The 16098-nt window shown below is 41.8% G+C and overlaps 1 protein-coding gene across 1 annotated transcript in view; it reads right to left on the bottom strand.

Annotated features, from left to right (window-relative positions):
* The window catches only part of enpp2l (ectonucleotide pyrophosphatase/phosphodiesterase 2-like), an 82604-nt gene that overhangs the window by 23636 nt on the left and 42870 nt on the right, over positions 1 to 16098 (bottom strand). The window lies entirely within an intron of this gene.

Consider the following 16098-nt stretch of genomic DNA (forward strand, 5'->3'; position numbering starts at 1 on the left):
AAGGCACACCTTGATATGATCATTATAGTTTTGTAATGAGACATTAGAGACTAAATGAAAAACGGGTATAAAATACTATATGACAGTAACAAAAACGTTTTTAAAAATAATAAGAATATAGTTTAAAAGGGGAGTGATTTGTAAAATATCCAAAAAGGAAAATCTGCTTACAGTTCTGTTTCATATGGGTGTTGAGAGATGTATCCATAGATCTCTTAATGTTGCTCTCCAAGTGCACCAGATTGATGCTTTTAACTTCAATATTTAAAAATATATATCTTCCCGGGGGAGCATGCCCCCAGACCCCCCTAGAGGAGGTTAGGCTCCCCCCCCCCCCACTTAAATCATGTTCACATGGATAGGATACTAAATACATTTGCACACATCTTGTGTCCATATATTTCTGCCACAACCGTGCACGTGCATGCATGCGCGAGTCATGGTAAAATATCTGGATTAAGAGGTTGCTTTTTCATTGCACAGAATGAAAGAAAGGCCAAATGAATGGGCTGTGATTTTAGTTTTTTTAAACAGAGGTTGAGTTCAATCATTTGTACGGCCCTCGGAGGTATTTGAAAAAGGTTCTCCACCACTGCTGTAAATAATAATAAAAACCCTTGATTTATAACTTAACATCTCTGTCTCCTATTGATCTATTATAAAGAATAGCCAGTTAATTGAAGCATTATTATTATTATATCAGAATGTATATTACGCTGTTTTTCTTCTGCTTCGAATAGTTCTCTCTTTTTTCACCATACGTGCATCACTGATATTTAAGTAATGCTAGTTTACGTAACAGATGAACAGATCAATGCAAGATAAGTTAGTTAGCATCCACAACTTTTGTTAATGAATAACGTCATATGACATTATATGTCTGCCAATAAACACCCCTTTCTTCCTCACATACTGTAGGTCCTTTGAGTAAAGCATATTTTTGACTTATAGAACACACTTGGTTCTGGTTTTAGCAATTGAAAGAACTATATACAGGAAAATATTCATGTTAGATCAGTAATGTAGTATGATGTAGTGTGGTACACTAATGTAGTGTAGTGCAGTCCATGTACAAATAAAATTAATGTTTTTTGCCACCTCGTAGTCTCTGCAGATACCGCTATCTATATGCTATCTGTATGCTATCTGTATGCTATCTATCTATCTCTCTTTGCTATCTATCACTATCTGTATGCTATCTATCTATCGTATGTATATCGCTATCTACCTGCTCAACAGATCTTCTCACACGGTTGTTTATGTGAATCCCAGGGACCTTAAACAAAGGATCCTATGAGCAAAACACTTAGGAACTGCAACATACATGTTGTAGGTAGAAGTAAACTGTATGGAAGGCAGTATTTCTCATGGTTATGCATGTGCTTTTTCACGTAGTTGTCACTTAATGTTTGTATATTAATTAATTTAAGAATGCATTTAATGTTGTAAGAATATATAAGGTTAAATAAATAACTCTTCTTTTCTATATTTCTCTTATTGACCAAAAGACCCTAACTAACGTAACAAATTTAAACTAAAAATGTTTGTTTGTGAGCCTGATATATATTTTCACTCTGTGCCATTGTTGTCCAAAAACTGCTCAAATCTCATCAATGAGCCACACTGTACTTCATCACAATGAACGCATGCTGTCTTTTATTTTGACTTTTTTTCTCCTGTTTAAATTAAATTTTTACAAAATATAGAGAATATCTGCTTTCGGGAAACTACTGATTTATATTTTATAAAAGATGTTGTATGTTTTCATGTTTTATATGACAGCAGAAAGCTGTCTTTTTGTGGGGTTTGTGACAATTCAAAGTAAAAAATAATCAAACATCATCGTTTAACGTGCTATGTGCAGGATACTTTTTTATATTTATAATTTCACTTGTTTAACAATTCTTTTTACCTAATAATATGAGAGTTCATATATTTTACTAAAACACTATGGTCAAACATTCACAGATAAATGTAAAAGAGATGGTTCTGTCCCTGACACATTATGTCAAGCAGGAACAACAGCAGGAACATTTCAATAAACGTCCTAATAAACAGCTTCTGAGACATCGTAAAGGGGCAATTAGACCAGATTAATAATGTCTGAATCACCTGATGCACATATTCCTACTCTCCCTTCAATTCTCCTGTTCAGCATTTTTTGGAAACAAAAGATAAAGTTATTTCAATTATTAATATTCCTTCCAGTATCTCCAGTGTAATGTTGTAGTGCTGAGTTTGTGGTCAAAGCCAAGTGCAATAAATTATTTCTTATATATAATAAAAGAAGTAAACATGCACGGAACATTTCACAACAGCAAATTACTTCTTTGGAAACAATTGGCTGAAGAAAGCAATTTTAAAATCATCTGACTTCCGGAAATGAAGAGTGAGGAGTTGACGTGCTTTCCTCCGCTCCCTCGCCTCCAACTTTTTTTATTGTGTAAAAACCTCGTTATTCACTTCACACTTGCACTAGTCGATGCATAACGACTCAGCAACTTTATTCCTCAAGGAGACATGCCATCTAAGCCCGCAAAGCAAGCCAAGAAAGACTCCATGCCTACGGAGGATGTCGCCGCTGGCGACGTTAGCATGGCGGCGCTAACCAGTTTGTTGGAGAGCCATAAAGTGTCTCTCTCAGCGGAATTCAAAACAGTCATCGCCACACTCGAGTCCAAAGTTGATCTGATTCATGCGACTATCTCCGATCACGGGCAGCGTATTTCCTCTTTGGAGTCGAATGCGGATTTGGTCGACGGGCGCCTGTCGACTTTGGAAGCTACGTGCGCGGAGCTAGCCGCTAGCAATGCTAAACTGCGGGCGAAAACGGCAGACCTCGAGGCCCGCAGCCGCCGCAAGAATATCCGCATCATTGGTCTCCCTGAGTCGATTGAAGGCCCGAGACCAACCGCCTTCTTTTCCGACCTACTACCTCTGCTTCTGGGGGACCAAATCCTGCCTTCTTCTCCTGAACTGGTCCGGGCTCACAGGTCGTTTGCCGCAAAACCAAAGCATGGGAAAAGACCGAGGCCGGTCATCATCCGATTCCACAACTTCCAGACCAAGGAAAAAGTCATCCGTGAAGCCCGGAAAATGAGAGCGGATCTACGGTACGAGGGGAAACCGATTGCCTTCTACGAAGATTATATTCCTGAGGTTGTGATGCAGCGTGCTCTGTACCGGGAGGTAATGGCGCAGCTGTATACACTCGGACTCAGACCTGCTCTCCAGTACCCGGCCAAGCTGATGATTACGGCGGAGAATGGAGACAAAGTTCGGCTGTCATCTGTGGAGGAAGCTAAGAAGTATATTGCCGCTAAAGAGAGGTAGCTTGCAGTGCTATAAAACACAGTCGCTATGGCCCATTTGCTAGCTTGCCACATTATATACTGAGTGGTCTAGCGTACAGTAGCTGCTCGTTAGCTTAGCCCGGGCTGCACTATTGCTACACTGAACTGTACAGCAACTAATCATACTACTCTACGAAGGACTCCCTGTAAGCTAATGACTGGTCATTGTTTCTAAATAATCATTTGTGTTATTCTGCTGGGTTGATGTAGGTTGTGCCGGCTAAATCAGGTTTTTTTTTTATGGAGAATGTGTTCACTGTTCAATGTAGAGGGAACGGAGGTTAAGTAGAGGAAGGATAGGACGGACCCACGTCAGGAAGGTTTGTATCCTAGGAGATCCATATGTTTGATGCTCCCCATGGGATTGGGGTTTGCTGTGTGTGTGTGTGTGTGTGTGTGTGTGTGTGTGTGTGTGTGTGTGTGTGTGTGTGTGTGTGTGTGTGTGTGTGTGTGTGTGTGTGTGTGTGTGTGTGTGTGTGTGTGTGTGTGTGTGTGTGTGTGTGTGTGTGTGTGTGTGTGTGTGTGTGTGTGTGTGTGTGTGTGTGTGTGTGTGTCTTTCTGTCTGTCTGTCTGTCTGTCTGTCTCTCCCCCCCCCCCCTTTTTTTTTCTCTTTCTTTTCTTTTTCTTTTTTCTTTTTTCTATCTTCCCCTCCCCTTTTATTTTACTCTCTGCTCAGGTTATGACACGACTTAAAGGACTATGTCAGTGATTGGTAGACATATCCGGTTTGTTTCCTGGAACGTTAAAGGGCTGAACAATATCACTAAAGCCAACAAGATAATTTCACATTTGCAACACCTTAGAGGAGACATCTGCTTCTTACAAGAGGAGACACACCTCTGTACGGCGGAAATGTCTTGTGTCAAAAGGCCATGGATGGGTCACTTGTTTCATTCAAGGTTTTCCGAGAGGGCTAGAGGGGCAGCTATTATTATACACAGGGATATTGCCTTTGACCTAAACACTACTATATCTGATACGAACGGCCGGTACGTTATACTATCTGGCAAATTACAGAATACTCCTGTGGTCCTGGCCTCGCTATGTGCTCCGAATTGGGACGACAGCAAATTCATATCCAAATTCTTTACTTCTATACCTAATCTCAATGAGCATCAAATTATAATTGGAGGTGACTTTAACCTGGTCCAGGATATATAGCTTGATAGATCGTCCACTAAGCAGTCTACTCTATCTAAATCGACCAAAGTCCTAAAATGTCATGCCGACCAGTTGGGATTGAGGGACCCGTGGAGGACTAAGTTTCCTCCAGTAAAGTTTTCTCTTTCTTTTCACATGTCCACCACACTTACTCATAGATAGACTTCTTCTGACTTGACGATAAACTATTACATAACGTTCTTTCCTGTGAATACCATAGCATAGTTATCTCCGACCATGCACCCACTTCTGTAGAAATCAATTTTCCCCATGGTAGACCACCCTCCAGATTCTGGAGATTTAGCCCTCAGTTGCTGTCCGAACCCAAATGTAAGGCTTTTTTGGCAACACAAATCACATTTTTCTTTGAGATAAACAACACTCAGAATATTGGTAGTGATATACTCTGGGAGTCCTTTAAGTCTTATCTCCGTGGGCAGATCATTTCTTTTGTCTCACATTTCAAGAAATCGGAACAATCCAAATTGACAGAAATTTCAGTTGATATCCAAATTTTAGACAGCCAATACTCGGTTAATCCCACCTCTATTTTGTATAAAAAACGGCTCCAGCTTCAATCTCAGTATGATCTGTTATCAACTGGTAAGATCGAGAGGCAACTTTTGCAAACCAGGCAACGATTTTTTGAGCAGGGAGATAAGGCAGGCAAACTGCTTGCATATCAATCGCAAGTGGCCGGTGCCTCCAGGCTGGTCCCTAAAGTGAAGTCGCCAACAGGTGATTTTGCAACAGACCCTGCTGAAATCAGTAATATCTTCTCAGACTACTCTTCTGAATTAGACACCTCAGAATCTTCTCCACAGGATTGGGACAGCCCTAACCCCTTAGACACTTTAGCTTATCCCCAAGTTGATGGAAGAGGTTTTGGTGATCTGGGAGCTCCGTTAACCGTCTCTGAAGTAACAGAGGCTATCAAATCTTTACAGAGCGGTAAATCGCCTGGTCCTGATGGCGACTCCACAGAGTTTTTTAAAACGTTTTGTTCTGTACTTGCCCCGATCCTGGTGAGAGTATTCAATTATAACTTTCTGAAAGGCCAGTTACCGCCTACTTTGTCTGAGGCATCAATAACTATTTTGTTGAAGAAAGATAAAGACCCACTCTTGTGTGGCAGTTACAGGCCGATATCCCTTTTAAACGTAGACTTTAAGATCATGGCTAAGGTTCTTTCTAGCCGTCTCCAGAGGGTGACCAGACAGGCTTTATCTCAGGACGACAGTCATTTTTTAATACCAGGAGGCTGTTTAACATTATTTATTCTCCCTCTACTAGTACCCCTGAAGTAGTTCTCTCTTTGGATGCGGAAAAGGCATTCGATAGAGTAGAGTAGGGATATTTGTTCTATGTACTTAACAAATTTGGTTTCAGCAGGGACTTTGTCTCATGGATTCAACTCCTCTATACATCTCCGGTAGCTTCAGTTAACGTCAACGGTGTTAAGTCTGGTCTGTTCTCGCTCTCTCGCGGAAATAGGCAGGGTTGCCCTCTATCTCCTCCATTATTTGCGCTCGCCGTCGAGCCTCTAGCCTTATGGCTTCGTAGTGAGGAAGGATTTAGGGGCATCACGCGCTTCGTTTTTTGCATAAGCTCTCTCTGTATGCAGATGACCTTTTACCGTACATTTCCAGCCTATCGTCCTCCCTTCCTATAATTCTAAGCATTTTAGAGCAATTTCAGAAGCTATCTGGCTACAAACTCAACCTCCAGAAAAGCAAATATTTCCCTGTTAACACCCTCGCTGAAAAACTTCCCCAAGCTCTCTTTCCTTTTAAGAAGGTCTCAGAGGGATTCAAATACCTGGGTATCCATTTCACTAAATCGTTTACGGATCTTTTTGCCAAGAACCTTAGTCCATTAGTAGAGCGCTACCTCGATTCTTATATTCCTTCCAACACATTCTAATATTTATTAATAAATCCTTTTTCTCAGCACTCCACCAGCAGATTAATTATTTTTTATGGTGCAACAAGAGGGCTCGTATTAGAAGAGTAGTTCTTCAACTCCCCAAGTCTGAAGATGGCCTGGCGCTGCCTAATCTCCGCCATTATTATTGGGCATGTAATATTAATAAGCTTCTTTTTTGGAACACTAATTTGGCACAGGGCGAACACCCTCGATGGGCTCAGATGGAGGCTTCCTCTTCGGTTCTCCCACTTTGGTCGGTGGTATGTTCTCAATTGCCCTTTCCAGTTAAACAAGTTGCTCACAATCCGATTGTAACTAACACTTTAAAGATCTGGGGTCAGTTTAGGAAGCAGTTTGGCTTACAAGCATCATCAGGTCTAGCCCCGGTCTATCGCAATCACCTTTTCCTCCCGTCGTGCTCGGATCCTGTCTTCCGGACTTGGTCAGACAAAGGCCTGCGGTCTATTAATGACCTTTATGCTGGTGGTGTTTTCTCTTCGTTTGCAGATTTAGCCAACAAATTCTTTCAGATCAGGCACTTTGTGGAAAACAAATACCCCCAATTTCCATGTCGGCCTACTGATTCGATAATTGATTCTTTCCTATCACTTAAGACCGATTCAAAGAAGTTCACCTCCATTATATATAATAACATTTTTAAGATAAATCCTACTTGCTTAAATTCCCTTAGAGTTGTATGGGACCAGGACCTTGGGATTAACATGTCAGATGATCAGTGGGGACGTATATTAAACCTGGTACACTCCTCTTCCATATGTGCAAGGCATAGTTTACTGCAGTGCAAGATTCTGCACAGAGTACACTACACAAACGCTAAACTGGCCGGGATATACCCTGACAGGTCAGACAAATGTAACAGATGTAAAAAATCTCCGGCTGACTACATGCACATGTTTTGGTTTTGCCCTAAACTATCAGAGTTCTGGTCTGCAATATTTGACTCACTTAGAGAGGTCTTGGGTGAGACAGTGGACCCTAGCCCCCTCACTGCCCTTTTCGGAATTCCTCTGATGCCCAATGCACCCATTACCACACAACGAGTTATCGCATTTACCACTCTGCTTGCCAGGAGGCTTATTCTCCTTAAACGGATACATTTCTCCCCTCCCACCCATAATAGATGGATTCACGAAATCCTGAGTTGCGTCAGGCTTGAGAGGATTAGGTTCTCCCTTAGGGGCTCCCTGATGACGTTTCATAATACCTGGCAGCCTTTTCTGGACCACATTGACACCCTTACTATTGATGAAGAACCGAAAACGTAATTCTCAGCCGAGCATCCCCACCCCTCCCCCCCTTTTTCTTTGCAATACTATTTAATATTCATCCTTTATTTATTTTTGTTTTTATTTCCTTGTCCCCCCCCCCCCCCCTTGTAGATGTGTGTGAATGAGAGTGGGGGGTAAAGGGGTTTGTGTTTATAGGTCACTGTACGAAGAAAACACAGTACTTTACATATCATTTTTTGCAAATGTCTGTTTGATATCTGTGCGGAAACTAATAAAAAGATTTATATAAAAAGTAATCATCTGGGAACCATGAATGGGTATGCAAATGTTAAAGGTGATCCACAGTGGTGGGCTGTAATTTAGCCAAGTACTGTTCTTCTATAATTCTACTGCACTACATCTCATAGGCAAATGTTGTACTTTTGACTGCACTGCATTGTATTTATCGGTTACCTTTTTAGATTACAAGTCCTACCCCCGTTACTGTTTGGTTCTAACCTTGTATTCTTTAGATAATTTTTTGTGTTAAATTTAAGTGTTCCTTTATGTGTTCTTGAGCTAAATCAGGGGTGTCCAAACTACGGCCCGGGAGCCAAATGCGGCCCGCGGACCATTTTGACCATTCGGCCCTCAGCAGATTCAAAATGTATAATGACTTTAGTATAATAAACTTCTACTTTTCTTATATTGTACTTCTTAAATATATATGTTCCAATATATTACACAGTACTCATGTGTTAATAGGCCCAATCTTCAAATAAATGCAGTCAATTAAAGTTGAAAACATGTCCTAACAAATCTAAGTTGATAAGAAAAAAGCCCAATAACATAACAAACTTGAAATAGACCCCTCCTATTTCCTCTTGTGATAAGCAATCTGAGCCTTCTAAACCCTATGGAGAGCTGTGATGTAGGCTCTTTTCTTCCTTAAAGTGGACCTATCATGCTATTTTTGAATAATATATTGTAGGCCCAATAGCCATAGCGCAACTTCTTTGACGACATAAAAGTGTTCAAATCTGGATCAGTCTGTATCAGATCCGTTGCAGCCCCTTTTTTAGAGATTTGGTTATTGAGGAAAATAGAGAGGGTTGTGTTTTCTGACACTTGGTGAGTTCCCTGGAACACAGGGGACACATATTCATGTATAAAAGACGTACAAAGTGCATTTTGCATGATAGGTCCCCTTTAAAGCATTTTAAAGCATTAATAATAATTTACTGTTACGATTATTGTGTTATGTCACGTTTTGTATGTCTTGTTTTGGATGTTTTGCTGTTCTCCCTGTCATGTTTTCCTCTTGGTATATTGTCTGGTCCTTTTCCCTGTGTTTTTCCTCCTGTCGTTAGTTTCCTTGGTATGTCTAGTTGTCTGATTGTGTTCACCTGTGGCCCTTGTGTTTCTCCTCCCCTGCCCGGCTGTTTCCCATCTTGTGATTACCCCTCCCTGTATTTAGTCTTGTCTCTTCCTGTGTTCAGTGTTGGTTCGTCTTTTGTTTGTGACTGAGTTCACCTGTGAGTGTTCTGTTTTGTCCAAGTTATTATTTTATCTTTGAGATAAAGGCAATATCAGTGTAATCTGCATTTGGGACTTGCTTGCTTCACCCACCGTAACTGCACGAACCAACCAAATATGGGCCCAGCAGATCCTTTTGAGCAGGAATTTTTGGATGTTACCTTTTCTTTGGCTACCTGCTCTGATCGATGAATGGGAGCGTCCGGGGTTCAGCAGCGAGAGGCTGATCTGGCAGAGGCGCGCCAGATAACTATGGAGAAACCAGGCTTGGTGAGATTCTTATCTGGCTGGATTTTGGAGTTCCTCTCGATGTGTTATCCCCTGCCTGCTAGACTCAGGCATGCTAGCTCTCTGCCTCCCAATTCCCTTTTATGACACCACACGCATCGGTGTGGTCCGTTTGGAGTCAACCCTTGCTTCTGTCCAGAAGCCGTTCTCTGGAACTCGTCTGGCTTTTGGAGGTCCACGAAGCCTCCAAACGGCTCCTAAAAGAAGGAGTTGCAAGGCCAGGCTAGCAGCCCAAGAGCCATGGTTCCGGCCCTGGTTCCGGCGCCAGCAGCCATGGTTCCGGCCCCAGCAGCCATGGTTCCATACCCAGTTCTGGCCCCAGCAGCCATGGTTCCAAACCCAGTTCTGGCCTCAGCAGCCATGGTTCCAGACCCAGTTCTGGCCCCAGCAGACATGGTACCGGCCCCAGTTCTGGCCCCAGCAGCCATGGTTCCAGACCCAGTTCTGGCCCCGGCAGCCATGGTCCCATCTCTAGTCCCTTCTCTAGTCCCTTCTCAAGCCCCTCTTCTAGTCCCTTCTCAAGTCCCTTCTCTAGTCCCTCCTCAGGTCACTTCCCTAGTCCCTTCTCTAGTCCCTTCTCCAGTCCCACTTCTAGTCACTTCTCTAGTCACTTCTCAAGTACCAACTCTAGTCCCATCTCAATACCCTTCTCTAGTCCCTTCTCTAGTCCCTACTCAATTCCTTTCTCCAGTCCTTTCTCAAGTCCCTCCTTCAGTCACTTCTCTAGTCCCTTCTCCAGTCCCTCCTTTAGTCACTTCTCTAGTCCCTTCACAAGTCCCAACTCTAGTCCCATCTCAATACCCTTCTCTAGTCCCTTCCCTAGTCCCTACTCAATTCCTTTCTCAAGTCCTTTCTCAAGTCCCTCCTCTAGTCACTTCTCTAGTCCCTTCTCCAGTCCCTCCTTTAGTCACTTCTCTAGTCCCTTCACAAGTCCCAACTCTAGTCCAATCTCAAGTTCCCTCTCAAGTCCGAGTTCGGCCGACACCGGGTCCTGCCCGGCCTCCGGAGCTGTCTGGTCTTCGCCCTCGAGCCCGGCCCCCTGAGAGCCGCGGTCTTCGCCCTCGAGCCCGGCCCCCTGAGTGCTGCGGTCTTCGCCCTCGGGACCGGCCCCCTGACTCTTCCTGCCGCGTTCCTCGCCCTCAGGCCCGGCCCCCTGACTCTTCCTGCCGCTGCCTTCGCCCTCATGCTCGGCCCCCTGAGTTCGCCCGCTGTGGCCATCGATCCACCATGGACTCTGCCTTGCCCCTGGGCCGTCCGCCCGAGACCCTCACCTTGGACTCTGCATGCCCCCGGTCCGTCCGCCCGAGTCCCCCACCTTGGACTCTGCCTTGGCCCCGGGCCGTCCGCCCGAGTCCCCCTTCTCGGCTTCTGCCTTGCCCCCAGGCCGTCCGCCCGAGATCCCTTCCGGGTCCTCCGCTGTGCTCCTGGGCTGTCAGCCCAAAATCCTGTCCTCCTTACCCCCCTCCACCTACCCTGGTGGCCTAGTGATGCATTGTGTTTCTCCTCCCCTGCCCGGCTGTTTCTCGTCTTGTTACCCCTCCCTGTATTTAGTCTCGTCTCTTCCTGTGTTCAGTGTTGGTTTGTTTTTTTGTTTGTGACTGAGTGTTCTGTTTTGTCAAAGTTATTATTTTATCCTTGAAATAAAGGCAATATCAGTGTAATCTGCATTTGGGTCCTGCTTGCTTCACCCACCGTAACATTTACCTACATTTGATTGATTTCGCTGACTTGTATCTCAACTTCTGAGGCAAAATACCTCAAGGGAGCGGCCCAGACCTTCGTATATTTTACTATACTTGCTTCTTCATAAAACTGAAAACAGGCAGGTTTTTCTGAAAAACTCACAAATTACTTCTTAGACACATGGTTCTCACTGTATAGCCACAAAGCTACAAACATACCTATTTACTGCAATATTTGTCAGGACTATTCCGTCTAGACCAGGGGTTGCCAACACGTCGATCGCGAGCTACCAGTAGCTCGCCGAGGTTTTCCGAGTAGCTCACCAGAGGGCGCTAAAGTGCAGTTGACATGTTGAGACATATTTATTTATGTAGTATATTTTGAGAGTAAGAAAGATAGAGAAAAAGAGATGTAAGATGCAGTCATGACAACTGAGGAAGGTCCGTCAAAGAAGAAATCTAAAATATACTACTTTCATGACGAGTGGGAACATGAATTTTTATTTACGAGCATCAAAGACAAGTGTGTGTGTTTAATTTGTGGCTCGAGTGTTGCGGTGGGGAAGAAGGGAAATGTCGAGCGGCACTTCACAAAACTTCACGAAAACTTTTCAAAGGAGTATCCCGCCGGCAGTTGCCTTCGCGTTGAGAAGGTACAACAATTAAAAGCTACGCTACAAAGGCAGCAGTCATTGTTCACGAAGCCTGCCAAGAAAGCTAGCCTAGCTACAGAAGCATCGTTCCGAGTCGCTCAGTATTTGGCAAAGAACAAAAAAGCTTTCACTGATGGCGGTGTTCTTAAGGGAGCGATGTCTGTTATGGCAGAGACTTTGTTCAGAGACCACAAGAGCAAGTCGGAGATAATGTCTGCCATTGACGATGTGCAACTGGGAAACAACACTGTGGCGAGGAGAGTGTCGGCGCTGTCAGTGGATGCCATGGGACAGTTGGAGCGGGACATGGTCAGGTGCAAGTGGTTCTCCATACAGTGCGACGAGTCGGTGGATGCGAGCGACACAGCTCAGCTGTCTGTGTTCATCCGGATGGTGTTTGAGGATTTTACGGCGAAAGAGGAATTTCTGACACTGCTTCCACTCAAAACAACAACAAGAGGTGTGGACGTGTATAATTCTATTAAGAATTATTTCATAAATAAAGGCGTGCAAATGGAGAAGCTTGTATCCATAACAACTGATGGAGCCCCGGCTATGAGAGGTCGCCACAACGGTTTTATCGCAAATTGTAAGTCAGATCCATATTTCCCACGTTTCCTGAGTTACCATTGCATCATTCACCAAAAAGCACTTTGTGCCAAAGTTATGGACTTCAATCACGTCATGAAACCTGTGATACAAATAATAAACTCTATCCGAGCGAAGGCAAAGCAACACAGGAGCTTCAAAGTTTTTCTTGAGGAACTGTCAGCTGAATATGGAGATCTCCTTCTCCATGCTGAGGTGAGGTGGTTGAGTAGAGGGAAAATCCTACAGCGCTTTCTCTCCTTGCTGAATGAGGTAAAGCTCTTCATGGAAGAGAGGGGGGAGGACACCTCCATCTTATCTGATGCTGGTTGGGTACTTGACCTGGCCTTTTTGACTGATCTGACAGGAAAATTAAACCAGCTTAACCTCCAGCTACAAGGCAATGGCAAAACAGTATGTGACATGATTAGTGCTGTAAAGGCCTTTAAAGCAAATCTGTGTCTATATCTCCAGCAAGTAAAGGGAAATAAATTGCATCATTTCCCCTCTGTTCAAAAAGTACTGCAGGAGAATAAAGCTGCTGCTGGCTTTCTTGACTTATCAAAGTACTGTGACTGCTTAACTAAGCTTGGGCAGGAATTTGAGGACAGGTTTCTTGACTTTAAACAGCTTGAGCCCTGTGCAAGTTTCCTTGCTAACCCATTCAACATCGTGGATGTTACTGACATGTCTGAGCAACTGGCCAGCCTTTTCAGTCTCAGTGCTTCAGAGTTGGAGCTGGAGATAATCAATCTCCAGAATGACATTCAGCTGAAAGCACATCAGATGGACAAAGATTTCTGGAAGCTATTGGACCCAGAGAAATTCAAAAACATTCAAACTGCTGCACTGAAACTGTCCTGCTTATTTGGGTCAACATATCGCTGTGAATCAGCATTCTCTGATATGAACTTTATCAAATCCAAATTCAGGACAAGACTTACTGATGAACACCTCAATGACTCAATCAGAGTGAATTTGTCAGGATACACACCCCAGTACAGTGCTCTGGTGGATGCTATGCAGTGCCAGGTGTCACATTAGCTGTGTCAGGAGAAAGACAACAATGCAGTGACAGACTGAATGTTTGAAGACATATGTTTGCTTGATGCAAGTTGAGAAAAGCACAAGCCATATTCCCCTTTTACATGTGAAACAAATTTGTGAAATGCTTGAAATAATTTAAATTATAGAGCTAGAAATGTTATTATTACAATTAGGAACTTTGCACTCTTATCTGTAAAACTGTTTACTGTAGTTATTGATGTTAAAGCAGAACTCAGTATTGCATGGTGATTATTTGTCTTTTTTTCTCTTCATGAGAAAGTCAAGTTTATTCATGTTAATGTTAATGTTTCTGCTCTTGAGTCACGAATGTGATATGTGCACTGAAATCTATATAAAATAACATGAGTAGCTCTTGGCCACTTTCTTTTTTCAAAAGTAGCTCCCGGTTAGAAAAAGGTTGGAGACCCCTGGTCTAGACCAATGTGCTGACAAAACAAACTGACCTAATTATTGCTAAACATTTCCAAAATGACATAATGGAAAACCACACAGTCGCACTCTGTCTTTTACACAAATAATGAGCCTCTGACTGCAGCTGCTGGAATCTCATGTTTCACTGTAATGACGTTAGTTCCATTGAGAAAAAGATCATCTGTTATTGTAAAATAAAAAACAGGAATTGTAAAATAAAAAACAGGAAATGTAAAAACAAAGACAGTCGGGAATCGGAATTAATTTGGATACTAAAATGATCCGAATGAAACTGTTCCTTATGACAGCACATCGAGGCAACTATTCAGTGATTCAATACTCTGGACATGTTGGTTAAAATGTTTCATGAACAATTTGAGCAAGGTCAAAAAGACAAAGGGGTAAAATATGTTTTACATTATAATTGTAATTTGCCAACACGAAATTGCAACAAGAAATGAATTACTTTTTATTTCTCTCAGTTCTTTTAAATGTATTTACATTTCCAGAACTGCATTATTTTCCATGGATGGTGAAAGGAAGTAATACATGTAGGGTTATAATCTAGGAAATATTATTACTGTAATTGAGTATTTCAACTACTACTATGTAACAGAAAACTTCCATGACATGTTTTTTGTTTTGGTAATTCCCTTCAATGGGATTATCTGCTGGGTCACTGTGACCTGCATGATACCACACACTGTTACCGGCAAAGAGCAGCAAACAAAAGATCAGTGATTTCTTCACAAAAGTGTTTTTCCAAAAAGATCAACAGCACCCACACACAGAGACTGCCAAAACACATTGGCACGCTAACATGGATGGAAAAAAACACTGTGCGTTAATAGCTGGAAGGAAAAGCACTGCTTTTTACAAGCAGTGCCCTGTCGTGCTATTCATCCGGGTGAGACACACTATTTGTCAGGAGTGTTTGCGACTGTGACGGATATGTCCAGCTGTTACATAAGTACCGTCAACAAGTGTTATAATATTGCTTTCGTTTCTTGATCTGGACAACTGTGACATCCAGCAATTAAAGTTAAGATGATAGTCTGACTGCTTAACTACAAAGCAATCGAAGGAGAATTTAAAAAAGAAAATTGTTCATATTCCTCACGTTTTATTTTCAGTTTACATGTGGATAAATAAAACAAGTTTAAAAGTAATAGTAGTAGCATACATATAATAATACATTTATTATTTAATATTTTTAATACTTAATTTTCATCCATTTTAATATGATTATCATGCATTTTAATTAATACATTTATTTTATTTTATGAAGTAAATTCATAAAAAAGTAAGAAAAAAAGATAATTATTTGGTTTGTTTTTTATATTTCTCATGTCGTTACGTATGCTTTTTTTTAATGATAAATATTATTAATTAAATGTTGTATTTCTTCAACTTAAAAACGTTCAGATTTAAGGCAACATATTAATGTATGTTTTTTTTATTTTTTTTATTTATACTGCCTGTTAAGAAATTATTTTGTACATCTTTGGACAAAAACGTAAATCAATAAAAAATGCTTATTTTCTTCTGCTCAGTTTAAAAGAGTCTCTAGTCAGATTTAACTTCCTACTTGAACTTATAAATCATATTTAGCTTAACAACTTTTCTGTGACTTGTGTACGCCTGATAATGTTTTTAATCTTTGTTCCCAATGACGCATGATTACATACAATGTGTAAAGTGTATGAACCACAACACACAACATGACATTAAGTTAACATTGAGTTTATGCCATTGCTAAATATCACTGAGACGCAGAGGTGGGAAATTATAATGTACTTAGTAGATTATTCAGGTATCTTTACTTTACTTAAGTATTTATTTTTCTTAAGACTTTATACTTTTACTCACTAGATTTTAATACTAATATCTGTACTTTATACTTCTTACATTTTCAAAACAGGCTTGTGACTTTGGTTTTAATGCATGTGAGGTGAATTATCAATTATTTTTATTTTGCATCATTGCGGGCCATCCCCAACATCAAGACTGATTTAAAACTAAATGGATGTGACAATAATAGAGAAGACGAGCCGTGGTGTGCAGTTCATGCACGACAGACGAAAACAACATAAAAGACGTATGACGAAACGAAAAAAAGGTACAGTCAGCGACAGGACTGAGAATGAACGGACAGCGATTCATCAGACCATCAGCAAGACATCCCAAATCCATGGCCTTACTT

This window comes from Notothenia rossii (assembly GCF_949606895.1).
Source record: "Notothenia rossii genome assembly, chromosome: 10".
Taxonomy (NCBI): Eukaryota; Metazoa; Chordata; class Actinopteri; order Perciformes; family Nototheniidae; genus Notothenia; species Notothenia rossii.